Below are 16,904 nucleotides of genomic sequence, written 5' to 3'. Positions count from 1 at the left end.
TGGAGGGCAAAGTTGGGAGAGAAACCCAGATCCTGTGATTCTACTGGGGCTCTTTCCACTGTATAACACTACTTCCCTTTCCTGTCCCAATCCAATTTAGAAAATTCGATTAACAAAACAAATAACTGCACCTTATCTTTTTTTAATGACTCTTTTTCACTGTAAGTTTTCTTGATGTACGTTTGAACAAATCAAAACACTTCTATGATGAATATGCTAAAAGTTCAAACTTTCTTACAGATAAAAGTTTAACTAAGGAAAAGTTTCTTCTGATTGTTTCGGATCATCAATGAGAAACATAATCCCATCCAAAACATAGCTAGACACTAGATTAGGGGAACAATATGTGTTTTCATGAGCATGGAAAGCTCTATATATAAGATTCTAATCTCTCAGTGACACAGTAGATAAATCCTAGAGATTTGCTCAAAGCACATGGATATTAAGTGACTTACCAAATATCACAGCTAATAAATGTCAAAGATGGCATTTGAACTTGGTTCTACCTGACTTTAAATCCAGCATTCTATCTTCTTTAAAGAGGATCCTTCTTGACAGGTAGGAAACTACATAATTCTTTAAAACAGATAAATTATATCCTAGAATCACAGAATCACCAGTATTCTAAGGTGTCAGATATAACTATAATCTCTGGAAGGGCATGGTCTGTGTTTTAACCATAAGTGTATTTCCCCACTATGCTAAGCACATACTAATCACTCCTCTTATTCAGCACTGAGTATTAATCTATTGATTAATAAGTTCTTCTTTAACAATTTGATTCAAGAAATATGTATTGAGCACTATTAGATTCAATGTAAGTACAAAGTATAAAGGTAAGAAAGTTAGTCTATAAGATTCCTTTTAGCTCTAAGACTGTAATCTCATGATCCTAAAATTTCTGATCGATATTAACTTAAAATCTAGTAAGAAGAAAGGGGAACATGGTTAAGCAACTACTCCAATAACTATATCAGTCCTTTTTTATTACACACGCTTTATAAGATAAGAATGATTAAACTGCCATAACAGGTACAAACAAGGAAGAAAAAAGCAGAGTCTTAAAGAAGGGGGAAATGCTGTTGTATGTAGAAGAATCACTAGAGGCTTCATGAAAGAGGTGGCACCTGAGATTTACACGTAAGAATTTCAGACGGACATGTGGAATTAGTTGGGAACTGGGCAGAAGGTATACCAAAATCTCCCTCTCCCCTAAGGACTTAATTATAATTCACTTTCTCCTGTGAAGCCCTATTCACAGGGCCAGAAAGAAGAAGAGACAGACACTTTCCTTTGCAAAGATGCATTTAGACAATTCTTCTGCCAACATTCCTCAATAACCTTTTCTCATTCAAGATACTTTGTTGTAGCTAAATTTTGGTTTAAAAACTTTTTTATATTTCCAGAATTTTCCCCAGTATCCCTCTTCTTTTTCCTCCAAGAGAACCATACTATATGACAAATAATATTTTTAAAGAAAAAAAATCAGCAAAACTGATCAAGACATTGCAAAAGTCTAAAAAATTTGTGCAAAGTACCACACTCATGGATGTCCTACGGCTGCAAAAGGGTGGGGTACTGTTTTATATCTCCGATTTAGAGCCATCCTTTCTTTTTTCAGTCTTGCAACATTCGGTTACTTTCAATTTATTGTGGTTCTTTCAGTTTATTTGTAGTAGCTACTGCGTATACTGTTTTCTTGTCTCTGCTTACTTCATTCTATGCCAGTTCATGTACATATTTTCATGTTTCTCTGTATTCATATTTGTCAACTCTCATAGCATGGTGATTATTTCATTGTATTCATTGATCATGATTTGTTAGGCATTCCCTCATAGATGGGTATCTACTTTACTTCCCATATTTTACTATCATAAAAAAAAAACTATGAATATTTTCTTCTTATCAATGGTCTCTCTGGCATATAAGGCTAGTAGCAGAATCTCTGGGTCAAAGGGTATGGACATTTTAGTCACTCTATTGTATAATTCCAAATTGTATTTCAAAATGGTTACACTGATTCATAGCTCCACCCATATTTTACTAATGTGTTTATCTTCTCATAGTCTCTACCTTCCAAACATTAATTATTCTCATCTTTTCTCATCTTGGACATGATTCAGGGTGTAAAGTAAAACTTCAGGATTATTTTGATTTGCTTTTCTCTTATGGGTAATTTAAAGTATGCTTGCATATGGCTGATAAGAGTGTACAATTCTTTTGATAATTATTGACCTATGTATATGAACCACAGGGAAATGGTGTATGTGTATGTATATATGTGTGCATGTGTGTATATATGTATAGCTGTGTATATGTGAAATTCACATTTTTCTGATGAAAATTTAGTATCCACATAAATATGTATGTGTGTGTATATATGTTATCATTTAGTTGTTTTCAGTCATGTCCACCTCTTTATGACCTCATTTGGGGTTTTCCTGGCAAAGATACTGGAACGGTTTGCCATTTTCTTCAGCTCATTTTACAGATGAGGAAACTGAGGTAAACATGATTAAGTGACTTACTCAGGGTCACACAACTACTAAGTATCTTTAGGCTAAATCTGAACTCAAAATGAGTCTTTTTGACTCCAGGCCTGGCACTCTATCCACTGTGCTACCTAGCTATCCCAACCCCATAAAAACTTTCTCTTTTCAGTTGTTTTTTTTCTGGTGTAATTTATTTTATTACCTGTGTTTTTTTCAGCTGCTGTTTTGTTTACCTTTCTTAGATTTTTGTTGTCTTGGCATTTGAAAAGCAAATAATTTGTTTAGGTCTAGTTTTATTTATAGAAGAACTTAAAATGGCTCCTTTTATTAAATATCCAACATTTTTCCCCTCAATATTCAGGCTCACTTTGCAGGCTACATCACACTGGATTTCATTTTGAATTTCTTTGCTCTTCAGAATACATTCAGTTCCCTCCTGTGGTTTCTAGTGGGTACAAAATAATCTTGTTATTCAAATTTCCTTTCCTTTTCAGGAATTTATTATTTGTCACTGAAATTATTATATTTAACATCTATGTTTCTTTGAGCTTGCAGCGTAGGATTTTTCCCCCTGGGGGCCATTTGTAGATTCTTTTGACTGCCTCTTTGTTTTCTGTGTTCAGAAGTTCTGGGCAATTTTCTTGTATTACTTATTGAATTTCTGTTTTCATTTGCTTTAGCTTGTCATGTTCTTCTGGGAGATCAAATAATCCTTCAGTTCTCTTTTCACATACTGTCTTCATTTCGATATGCACTGCTTGCATTGAGATCATGGATTCTTTTAAGGCCATTGCTTTTCACTTTGCTTCTCCCAGATCATCTTTCCTTCTGTGTATTTGCCTTCCTGATCCATTGTTCTTCCTTCAGCTTAATTCCTGAGGTTTGATATTGTGGAGTCAAGCTTTTCTACTTTGGTATTGAGTTCTACTGTACAAGTAAAATATTCTGCTTTCATAAAGTTTATTTCTTTCTTAAACCATTAAGGAACATCCCTCTGCTGCATGCTCTCTTAAGAATCCACTGGGCCCTCTGCTCTATCAGGTATTGGTTTAATATCCTTAGTCTTACAACATTTATCTGAACGTGTCAGTACTCATTTAGATGATCTCAAGGTCATTTTTTAATAGAATCTTCCCTATTGCTCTTCTGCTTGTGTCAAAGGCTGGCTGGCACAGAGGATGGAGTCAGGAAGACTCATCCTCTTGAGAGCTGCAGTATGAATTATCCAAACCCTAGTATGCTTTTTAAAATTTGCAGAAGAGATACTTTTGAATCAGTCCTCTGGCACATACTCTTGTGGGTAACCCAATTCACAACTCTGAGCCTCAGTTCCCTTGTCTGCAAAATGAGTAGGGTTTGCTCCAGACGATCCCTAAATTGATACAATCCAACAATTCGATGATATCATTTGATAAGTGAACAAGACAGAGTGCAGAATTAACTTCGAAAAAAATTTCTAGGCTCCTTAATATGCAAATAGGCAACCTTTCCTGCCACGTGAATGAAATGATGGGTGCACAGCTCAACAAAATGGGATGTTTCATCTTGCCCTGACATTCCTTGCTACATTTTCACTTGGTTTATGAATGTTTTAGCATTCTTTAAGATAAAAAGTGAGAACAAGAGTGAGAAAAATCTCTTTACCCTTCACAAAGTGCAGCATATTAGAGAACACAAGCCCTAAAAGCTATGAAAATGAAGATAACACAAGCAACACATCATGAATCATATCAGACAACACGCAAGTAGAAGCACAGTTTCCTTAGGATCCTTGAGACTGAAGAGAACCTGAAAAACAGGCTCTCAATATGTGATCTGATTCTTTTCATTAATTACCCATTTTTGCCATGAAGATATTGTTGGGTACAATCTCTACGGATGCATGATGCATTTAAACTAAAGGGGAAAAAAAGTCTTCTTATTCTAAGATCAATCTACAGAACCACATGGCTCCCTCTGTGCAGATGCTTTCACACTATTCACCATTCTTAACATATATAGCAGGAAATAACAAAATCATAACCTTTAGAAGTGCTCACAATCACACAAAGAACTATGTGTAAAGGATTACAAAACTGGCCTCTTGTCTTCTGATAACTCTGTACTAAGGGGAACATATGCAATGCAAACCGAAAGACACCAAAAACGGGAATTGTATCATTTAACTACCAAGCACATGGCTTTCATAAAAAGATCCACCATTTGAAAAATAAATAATACAAGAGCTCACGCTATCAGTTTATGTTTTTAAAGGAAGGCAGTTACTGTTAAGATGGAGGAAATTACATTTAGCATTATGAGATAATCTTCTATTGGGGTTTATTTGTAAAGCTTAATGATTCAGACTTCAACCTAGTGTCCACTAATTACAAGAAGCAAATCCACTAAGGATGGAGACTAATGGATTCTATTGGAGTCCAAAGCACTGAATACATAAACAACTCAAACTCTTTATTCATACTGTACTATAGTCATCGAAAGTGGAACATGGAATAAGAGTAGATGTAACTTTTGCATATGTTTCTCTACAAAGTATAAAAGCAAGAATCTTTATTTTAATTTCAAAGAAAAATATTAAGATAAAGAACTAAAATAACGAAATTAAATTTAAAAACTAAAACTGTTTTTTTCAGTATAAAGAATTTGAAAAGACAATTTGTACAATCATACAAACTTGACAACTTTTAGAAAAATGCACATATATTACTTATGTCCAAGGAGAACAATTTAATTGTGAAAAAGTCAGCTCTATGTATACTATAAAGCAATTCTGTCCTGATAGAGGTGAAATCAAAGTCTTATTTAAAAGAGAAACCTATCGAGAGTCATGTTACCCTGTGCTGTTTTCAATCACAGTTGTTCTTGCTAATGCAAACCTCATGTGACAAACATCCAGCCAAAACTCATTCCTTAAACATTATATAAATATGCTTGCCTAACTGAATATTCCTCAGCATTCAAACTAAAGGAGATTGTGGCTGGAGAAAGATGAACATCTTTAATATTTTTCTAAAACTAACTTGGTAAGATGAAGTAAAGATGGGGTGCTGTTTATGTGGGTGTACTATATTTTTCAGGTAAAATATTCATAGATTCATTAAGAAAGCCAGTTCTCAAAGATATGCAGGTTCATTGATTACAAAGATAGATACACTTTTAACATTTTAGGTATGTGTGTATATGCATATACATTAGTCTAAAGACAGGCCAGTAGTCGCATGAAGCATGGGCATTTTATATACCCAGCTTCTAATTCAACACTAAATAGAAAGGGAGAAAGTGAAACAACTTACTTGCCTGGAAAAAGAGGAATCAGAAGGAGGAAGGGTTGTTGCTAAGCCTTAATGATTTTCATCTGTGAGACAAATGCTACTAAAAACTGAATTGAAAAATGTACACTATTATCAACTAGGAGCTCCTGAAATACGTAGTACTAATATTTGTGCCTGTCAGATTTCTTTGAATTTGTGGCCCCTTTTTATGAACCTTTTAAGTTCAAATGTTGACTTAAAAGGAAGACATATACATTGATTTCCCCCAGCCTTTGCGAAAGTACTCCAACACAGAGAAGCAACACAATCAGGAATCTCTTGGGGATTCCAGGGATTTCAAAGCAGGTATTTCTATCATATGGAAAAGACTGAAAACTTTTAGGCATTGTAGAAATATTAAGTATTATTATCATCATCATTATCAATTGGTTACTCATTCTGGCAATTGAACTCAAGAAAGAACAATGATTTCAAAGAGATAACCATTTCATAATTCATCAGTTTACAGCTTTTCTTCTGTCACCTGGTTCTTTTCAGTGAATATCATGGACCTAATTAAAAATGCACTAGCTGAAAAGGACTCAAAAACAAGAGGTTGTGTAGGTATAAATGGTTATCACACCACCTGATGTACTATGCTGAATTCTAGTCAGGATTCACAAGTTCAGAACTATGTGAAACAATTCAAATATGCAGAATACTGCTATGTTATGCTATATAAAATTAGGTACTCAAATCACATATATGTACATATATATCATATCACAAATATGAAAGTATGTACATACAATAAATATCTCTATTTCAAGGTAAAGATCATGTGCTTCTGTAGAAGTGAATATGAGATCCATGATTACACAATGATCGATAACATGTTATTAGAAATGATGACAATGATGATGATACGATCAATATAACTTTCCATTTGGGTGACTTCCTTCGGCCTAAAATGTAAACTAATGAATCTATTTTGCATCACAGGCACCTTCCAGCTAAGAATAGCTAACTACTTCACTTAGGACTGATTCATACCCCTTGAAAAATTGCTTAGAACCACTTTGGATGTAAAAGGCTTAAAAACAGAAGGGTAGTTGTGAATGGCTAGATTTATCAGAGCAAACACAGGCAAGTTTTCTACATATGTGATCAGAAAGAAAAAGTGAAAAGCCATAGGAAAAGGCAATTTAAGCTCCTTCCTCATTTTTAGCAGTAGAAATTTATGTCACTGATTCTGCCAACACCATGGTAGTAATATGTTCAGGAGATAATCTCCTGCAACTCTTCCAATGCAGGATTAGAAAGCATATTTCCAAGCCTCCAGAATCTGAGAACAGCTGTAGGAATTGTTTTACAATCCTTTGCATGAATAGCATTGTGTTCTCTCACTGGAGATGATAAAAGAAACTTCAACTTTGTTTTTCCAGGCTTTCTTCAATAATTCTCCCCACCTTATCTTGTCCCAAACTGCATACGCCAAAAAAAGGGGAAAAAGGAAAAATAAAACAATAACATCTCCCATATGCATATGCCAATTATATCCAAATGATAAGTGTATACTGAGTTTTACTAGACACTAGGGGAAGATAAGTACACATTACTGAGAAAAGTGATTATTTCTCTCTTATACTGATAACCAATTATTAATTGAGATTAATATTTTTCCTTTTCTATTGCCTCATTCAGAAATCATCCATTTTTAGGTTACTCAGCTTGTATCTGAAAGACATCACAGATAGAACAGATTGCCCAAATCCTCTGAGTAGAAGATTTTTTAACTTGTTTGAAACTCCACTCAAATGAGGAAGCTTAGTTGTGATTAAAATACAAAAGAGTCTAACCTAGGTAAATCCTATCTATTGTGTTCTACTCAGGTAAACTAGGGTAGAGATAGATCCCTTTGTCTAGATTGCCTGAGTCTGGGGGTAGTCTGAGTAGAGAAGAGTAAAAGAGACATATGTAACCAAAGTCACACACACCCAGACCCACATTTCATTATAATATTCATTCTCTCATTAATTGCTAACCAGTCAGAGTTAATTTCTGCCTGTCAGGAACATCCACTCTTCCAAGGGTATATAAACATCAAAAGACCTCCATGAGAGGTCTCTGATTTACAAGAAAAAGCAAACTGAACATCCTTTTATTAATTACTCACTAGCCATAATTAAGGATTAATTACCCAGAAATGATGTCTCTCAAACTTTACATATGTTATATTATGTGTTATTTAGTCAAGTGAGAAAACACTAATAAGATGGGGAAAGGATAGAAAGATAATGAAAGAAAAAGCTGGAGTAGGAGGAAAAAGTTCCTTCTTCATCATGCTCTTCCCCCAAAAAGAAAATTAACAAGGAAAAAGAATGAAAGCAATGAAAAGGAAGCTTTCATATACATGCAATTTAAAAGGAGTCCAGAGCTTTTACCATCTTGTCTTCCTCCTAGGTTATAAAGCTTGTATCACACGATAAAAACAAAGAAGTAAAATTCATTAATGGCCTATCACAATCTTAGATGTGTGTGGATGTCTACAAGACCAGAGGAGTACCTTATAGTAAGGTACTATTTTTGGTACACATTTTGTATTAGGAATAAAGACAGATGGATTTATTAAAAGCATTTTTTAAGTAGTTACTATCGATCAAATACTGTGCTAAACCCTGGGGATACAAATACAAAAGCAAGATAGTCCCTTCCTTTAAAGATCTTAAATTTTTATAGAGGAAGAAAATAAATATAATCATAATAAATAAATAATTACCTAAATTGTACAGCTATATGGTCTACGTTAAAAAAGGGTTAATTTTTAAAGTGTCAGACAATGTTTTCTAAAGAGAAACAAAATTCATAGTCTCATAAAATAAGAAAACTGAAAGGGACCTTAGAGTTCAACTCCTTCAGCCCTTTTATTTTCCAAACTTAAAACTCAGGTCAGAGATGTTATGTAACTTGCCAAAGTTAAGCAGCTAGGCAGCGACATAAGCTGGTATTTAGGGAAGGGACCAGAAAGATCCTCTAGACCCAGATTCCCACTTTGCCAAAGAGAGCATAGAGGCCTAAGAAAATGAAGTTATTTTAAAGTCCAGACAGTAGGTGGTTGGGCTGATATTTGAAGTCAGGTCTTCAGACTCCCAAGCATAAGGTTCTTTCCACCACTCTGCATAGAACTGGAACAGAATTTTCCTAAAGGGATCCTCTAAGGTGACTGGGGGATGCGTTAGAAGCAGTTTTGTGTACAGAACGAAAAGATAAAATTGTCTCTCCACACTCTGATGAGCCTTGACTGGCCATTACTCCCCTGGATGTACTGCTTCTCCAATTAGAATGCCAACTTCTTGAAATCAGGGAATGTGCTTGCTTTTACGTTTGTATTCTCAGAACTTGACAGTGCTTAGTAAGTTCTTCATAAATACCTTTTCATTTATTCATTTAAAGTATTTGGTTCAGTTCTGGATGTCACCTTTTACATAACACACTAACAAACTGGATTGCATCAAGAGGAAGACCAAGGGAAAGAAGACCTCATCAAGAATTACCCAAAGGAAGAAGGATTGTTTGGTCTAGAAAGTCAATCAGTCAACAGACATTTAACAACTATCTACTAAGGAACATGTCCGAGATCTGCAAATAGCCTAAATTTCTTCAAATATCTAAGGTTGAAGAGATATTGGATTCTGTTTGGTTCTAGAGGGCCAAACACGGACCAGTAGCTGAAAGTTAGAGGAAGAAAATTTTAGTTCAATATAAAGAAACTTTTCTTAACTATTATAGCTGCCCAGAGATGGAAGGTCTACCTCAGGAGATAGTTACCTTATCTAGTAGCTAGGCAGCACGATGGACATAAAGTTATCCCTTCCACATCATGAGTGTGGAACTCCCATGATCAAGAAAATCTGTGTAAAATGTTTTGGTCCTCCTTTCATATCAGAGAAGAAGTATGAAAATTTTTTCTTTTTCTTTTATAAGGTGTTTATAGTACCTTACTGTAAAATTTGGATGTACTTATGGCATTAAAAGACAGAATATGTTGATAATATACATATATTTATACATTTTTGAGTTTCTAAACTTTTTATGTGTTCTCTGAGGGCCTTTGCATGTTATCTGCAGCTTCCACAAAATTCCCCCCAATTTTCCATTTAATTTCTTATGCTGCCCTGCAAATATATAGAAGCTGCAATGGGGAAAGTCATGATGTGGAAGAGATAACTATAGTGTTGGGTGTGGAGTCAGGAGGACCTGAGTTTAAATCTGGCCTCATACATTATTAGATTTGTGGTCCTGGGAAAGGCACTCAATCTCTGTCTGCCTTAGTTTCCTCAACTCAACAATGGAGAAAATAATAGCACCTAACTCAGGAGTTGTTGTGACTTTCGAATGTAATAATATTTGTAAAGTGCTCAGCATAGTGCCTGACACATACTAGGTACCTACAAAATGTTTATTCCTTTCCCTTCTTTTGCTCTGGAGTTCCTCCAGCAAAGGTTGAGAGGAGAGTCTGTCAGGGATGTGGTAAAAGGTGTAATGATTCTAATCAGACATTCTTCCTTACATCAAGATGTCCTCTAAATATGATGATGACAGTACTGTAATAAAAGTACTGCTATAAAATCAATAAAGAATTCATTCTGTATTTTCTAGGGTTAGTGATTATGTGATGTTAATCTATTCCCTATTTCTTCACTGGTTCCATATAATTATGAGGCTGCTGACCATAGTGGGAGCACAGCCTATGGCTAAGAAATAGAGAAACAGTTACTGAGCTATGTAGGAGGTAAACCGAAAGGCTTGCTCTTGTTATATTATGATATAAAGACTTCTACAGAAAAAGCTCTCCCCCATGGAAAAGAATATCCTTTTAAAGTAAATATTTGTATTATACAATGAGTGGAACTAGTCCAACTTTTAAGATGTGTGGGCCCATGGGTGCTTGTTCCAGGAGAGAAATGAGAAGTAGAGTTAGTCCTTCCCCTAACTGAAATTTGAATTAGAGATGCTAGAATTAGCTTATAAATTCAGTACTGCAAAAAGCTCTTTTTCCTTCAACATGTGACAGGCAGCTAAGAAACCCAGCAATCCAACTTGGTTTTGTGTTAATAATATCTGATAAGTAGGATGGTAGAATGAATTAATAAAATTAATTTTATTAAAAGGAGCAAGACCAAATGTAGGAAAAGTGCATGCAGATATATATACATGCAAACACATATATGCATACTATTAATCTGCACTCTTCCATGGGTGAATGCTCAAATGTCTGTTTGTACAAGTGGGACAGAAATAATCACAATTATAGTCTACTGAAATAGAATACAAACATTTCTTGGTCAAAGTATATTAAAAGGCAGTTTTCTAACAAGGAAATCAAAACAATTTATATAAATGTTCTAAATCATTATTGATTAGAGAAATACAGATTAAAAAAACCTTGAGATGTCATTTTACAGCTATCAAATGAGCTAAAATGATACAAAGGGGAAGTGACAAATATTGGAGAGAATGTGGAAAAATTGGGACATTAAATTCATTGTTGGTGGATTTATGAATTGATCCAGACATTTTGGAGAGAAAATTATGGAATTATTCCAAAAGAGTTATTAAACTTTTGACCCAGCAATACCTCTACTTGGTCTGCTTACAAAGATGATGAGGGGAAAAAGGAAAAGAATGTATATAATCTAAAATGTTTATAGCTGCTCTCTTTGTGGTGGCAAAGAACTGGAAACTGCAGGGATGCCCATCAATTGGGGAATGGTAAAACAAGTTGTGATATAAGATTGTGATGGAATACCACTGTCCTCTAAGAAATGATAATCTCAATTATTTTAGAAAAATATGGAAAGACTTGCATGAAAATGAGCAGTGAAATGAGCAGAACCAAGAGAACACTGTATACAGTGAAAGTAATATTGTTTTAAAAACACAACTTTGAGCAAATAAGTTATTTTGTCTATTATAAATACCCAAATTAACTATAAAGGACAGATGAAGAAAAATGCTATCTGAATCCAGAGAACAAACTATTAAGTACAGCTAGGCAGCAGAATGGGTATAAAGTTATCCCTTCCACATCATGAGGATTTGGAGTGTGGCACTCCCAAGATCGAGAAAATCTGTGTAAAATTTTTGTCCTTTCACACACACACACAAACACACACACACACTCACCATTTGTGTCTAATGACATCCATCTCTAGCCCAGAGGGAGAGAAAGGGAAAAAAAAAACTGCTGCTGCTGCCTTAAGACTTCAAAATAGGAAGGAGTCAAGAATTGAAAAGAGAGCTTGAACAGCGGACATGTGTATCTTTAAGTCCTCTCCTCCTTTCAATCTAATTAGCACACAAATTTATTTTAAAACCTGATAATCTAGTTATTAATAGTTTCAATTAATTTTAGCTTACTATCTCTAGTTCTCTATGTTGAACAATCAAGTCATCTTGTTTCCTGTTTGTTTATGCTTATTCTCTTTTGTCTTATTGCTAGATCTATTATTTCTAGCATAATAATACTGGTAATAATGGCCACCCTTGCTGTATAACCCTGATATTAATGAAAAGGTTTATAGGTTGTCTTCATTATATATGATATTGGCTCTCAGGGATATTATTTGATGATATAATAAAGGAAAATGATTCTTATGCTTTTTCATGTTTTTAACATACACGTATTTTGTCAAAGATTTTTCTGTATCCATACAATCATGACATCTTTATTGTTTTTTGTTATTAATGTGCTCTATTATTTTTGTAGTTTTCCTGATAGTAAGTCAAACTTATATTCTTAGTATAAATCCTATCTGGTCACAGCATATAATCTTTTTGATATGTTGTTGCATTCTCTTTGCCAATATCTTGTGTTAAACTGCTCCATCTTGGTAAATAATTTTCTTTCTCCTATTTTTCTTTCCTTGGTTTATGTATCAAGAGAATATTTCTATTATAGAAAGAACTTGATTAACTCTGTTCTTTTCCTATTTTTTGCAAAAAATGTTTATGTAATGTTGGAATTAAATGGTCTTGAAACACTTGGTAAAATTCTATTGTAAATCCCTCTGGACCTGGAGTTGCTTTTCTTTAGTTCATTTATGGCTGGTTTAATGTCTTTTTCTGAAATTGTGTTATTTTAACACTATATTTCTTCTTTTGTTAATGTAAATATTTTTTTGTTCTTATTCATCTACTTCATTTAAATCATCAGTGTATCAGCACATTATTGAGCAAGAGAGTTTCTAGTAATGTTCTCTTTTCAATTATTGTGATTTCAACTTCTTCAATTTTTGATACTGGCAATTTGAATTTCTTCTCTCTTTAAAATGAACCTAGTGAATTATTTTATTGCTATCCCTACTTAAAAAAAAAAACCAACTTCCTTTGCTTATTCATTTAGAGTTTTTGTTTTGTTTTTGCCTTCAATTTTGATAATTTCTTGACTGGCTTTCAGAATTACCCTTTTGGTATTTACTTGGATTTGGGGATATCTTTTGGGAGGTGATGGGTATTCTATGTTCACATCACCCTCTGCTCTAAGAGATCTGAGCACAAAGTTTTCATTCATGATTTCTTAAAACATTTGTTTGGTTTTTACATTTTCACATAGTCTGATTCTTAGGTTATCTCTCTTTGACCTATTTTCCAGGAGAGTTGTTTCTGACAGGAGATATCTTACATTTTTAAATATTTGTACAATTTTTCATTCTGCGTACCTAATGAGGTCATTGGTCCAATCCAATTTTCAATAATTCTTTTAAGGAAGCCTTTATACCTCTTGTTCTAAGCTATTTATTCTTCCTCTCATTTTTTCCTTCAGAAATCTCATCTCCTTTTCTGTTCTTTACACTAGAGATCTTTGAGACACCTTGTATATTTAAATCTATGACCCTCTGAACATATGATTAAATGATCTCTAAAGCTATAATGTTAGGACAACTAGATGGTGCAGTGGATAGAGTGCCAGGCCTGGAGTCAGGAAGACTCATCTTCCGGAGTTCAAATCTGCCCTCAGACACTTACTGGTCAGTCACTTAACCCTGTTTGCATCTGTTTCTTCATCTGTAAAATGAGCTGGAGAAGGACAACAGCACATCACTTTAGTATCTTTGCCAAGAAAACCCCAAATGGGGTCACGAAGAATCAGACATGACTGAAAAGACTGAACAACAATAAAGTTTATAATTCATGATTTTAAGGGAAGAGAACAGAGAAGACCTTATTATAAGAGTCCTAATTATAATTCTCCAAAGTATATAACTGTCAAATTTCATGATTAAAAAGATAAAGACTTTCAAAGCATCCAGGGAAGAAAAATAGAAATTGGATGTAAAATATATCAATTTCTATTTTAGCTGCTCCAAAAAAGCTTGGGGAAATTAACAAAGCTAAATGAAAATGCACAGAATCTTAAGGCTATGAGCTTATAACTACCAATCATATATCTTTAAAACATCACTATATTATTTCAAAAGGATGACCGGACCTCAAAGAATTAAAAAAAAAGCCACAACTACAGATACTACTAATAATCAGTAGAAAATCCCAACCTTTATAGAGGTAAGAGATCTTTATAAAATAAAATTTTACTCTAACATTTTGTTTTTTCATCATCTACATTTCCATTAAAACCCTGCCCCCAGCCATCCTTTATAACAATGGATAAAAAAAAAAAAAGATGAGAAAGAAAACAAGTTCAACAAAACTAAATGGCATATCAAAATAAAGTCTGATATTATGTTCAGTGTTGCATACCCCTAGTTTCATACCTCTACAAAGAAGTGAGGGAGGTGCCTGCTCATATCTGTTATTTGGGACCAACTTGATCACTGTAATTTCACAGTACTTAGGTTTCATTATTTTGTTTTTGTCCTTTCCATTTTCATTGTTGTAGCCATTATATGTAGTTGTTTTGGTTCTACTAATTTCACTTTGCATCAGTTCATATATGTCTTTCTATGTATCTATGACATCCATAATTTCTTTTTTAGCACAATATGTTTTGTTACGTTTAAATATCAAAATTTGCTTGGCTTTCCCCTAGTTCTTCGCTACTGCAAAAATGTTCATATAAATAATGTGGTGTATGGGACAGGAGATAGGGTGAGAGGAGAAGAGCTTTTCTTTTATCACTTAACCACTATTTGACCCTAGATAAATTACCTAGTATCTGAGCAAAAATCTTCTTATTTGTAAAATACAGATAATAATAATGATAATAATAATGTCCCATTTGTAAGCATCAAATTAAGAGTATTTATAAAGGACTCTGTAAACTCTAAAGAATTAGATAAATGTTGGTTATCAGCTGCTTTGGCAATATAATTTGTAATATTCTTGCTCTTCTACTGTTCGTGATGAAATTTCATCTTGACTAATGATCTGCCATAAACTTTAAAGAATGTAGATTTATTTATCTGAAAAGCTGGATATGTCAAAGTGTTCAGCTAAGCAAGATCACCTTCCCCTCCCTGAGGAAGGGCAGGTTACCCATCTGTATAATTGCTATTGGAATCTGTACTTTGTTTCCTTGATAACTGACTCTCGCTGTTGATATTGTGGGGAATGGGAGAAAGGAGAGCTGTGCCAACAAGGACATGAGGAAAGTTAAGGGATGTAATGCTTACTTGGGAACACATTCTGATTTTTCAAATGTAATTGGGACAACTGCCAGGAACGATCCTATGGCTTTATTACCAGTCTTCATTTCTTTTATTAACAAATAAGCACATAAAAGTCCCTGTAACGTAGGGTTTTTCTTTGTATTCCTCATGCTAACTTAACAAAAATGTATCAACACTCAACTGGAAGCCAAATCTAGAAATGAAAGCATAATTCAATGACAAGATATCTTTTTTTTCCTTTCTTTGGAAAAGAAAATGGCTTAGTTATTTAGAAGTCTTGGGAGAATTTTTGATGAAAATTAATTTCATTATGAATAATGTTAAGTAATAACACATTTATAAAGCAATTTAAGATTCAAAAGCATTTTCTTTACAACAACTTTGTGAGGTAGGTGGTGCAAATGTTACATTTTTGCACACATAAGATATATTAAATGTATAAAATATATGCATATATGTGAATATACATAAATAGTATGTATTATACAAATAAAACTCCCATTTTACAAATGAAAAAATTGAAGTTGTGAGAGATTAAAAGGGTTAGGCTTACACCAATAGTAATTGACTGTGTCTTCTGACTCTAGGTCTGTCTTACCAATATTCCAGGCTATCACTTGTTATAGGGTGTCTCAATAGAGTACTAGTTAGATAAATTATTGTATAAAAGACTCTGGACTAGGAGAACATAGTACTTACAGATAACAATATACTAATTAATATAGATAATAATATCACTAACTTACTTTGTGAATTTGGCAAGACCTCACTCTTCTAGTCAACAAAATCAGAGAATTAGAAAAGATGGTTCCTAGGGACCTCTCCAGAATTAAAATTTTATTAATTTACAAGGCTCTACAGCAAGGTATTTTTGAAGCGTTGCTTTCTTTTAACACTAACGTAACAGACCTGTTAGGGAGTTGGTTTACTTTTCCCACTGGATAACAACTTCTATAAAACTTTAATCCTGAAGATTGTCACAGGGTGAATTTGCAACACATATGACATATAAGAAGTCTACGGGTCTGGTATATTTTTTAACATCAAGAGCAGAGAAGGCTGAGCCTATGCCTGAACTTAGTTGGGCTGGTCCTCAGAAAACAGGCATAAAGTCCAGCACAGGACCCATATTCAAAGCCTTTCAACCTTGGAAGGACCATCCAAAGTTAATTTTGCTCTGATGGCATTGCCTTTGATATCTCCCCATGGGTTCTCAGAGTAGAACATTAGTGGAGGCACACAGGGGCCCAACTAAAATAATGTTGGCAGCCAAACCACCCATCTTGAAGCATGGATCAAAAAGTTTAACAGATCTTTAAAGATTTTAGTAAGTGTATGCAAATGTTAAACATGCAACACACTATTCTTTCAGAAAATTAATTTTGACCTTTGTTCTGAAATTTAAAATGTGGCATTGTTTTTATTCCCTATGTGTCCATTTCCTCAGTTTTAACATGAAAAGATTTAACCTCAGTAATTATTCTTTTGAAAAATAATTTCCTCTAGCATTCTAAAAGTGACAGTAATGTTTT

General features: G+C 33.9%; 1 protein-coding gene across 16 annotated transcripts in view; it reads right to left on the bottom strand.

Annotated features, from left to right (window-relative positions):
- GULP1 (GULP PTB domain containing engulfment adaptor 1) overlaps nt 1–16,904 on the bottom strand; it is a 383,611-nt gene that overhangs the window by 174,803 nt on the left and 191,904 nt on the right. The window lies entirely within an intron of this gene.

This window comes from Notamacropus eugenii, chromosome 5 (assembly GCF_028372415.1).
Source record: "Notamacropus eugenii isolate mMacEug1 chromosome 5, mMacEug1.pri_v2, whole genome shotgun sequence".
NCBI lineage: Eukaryota > Metazoa > Chordata > Mammalia > Diprotodontia > Macropodidae > Notamacropus > Notamacropus eugenii.
Note: the sequence above shows the minus strand (reverse complement) of the source record. Positions and strands in the feature narration are given on the sequence as shown.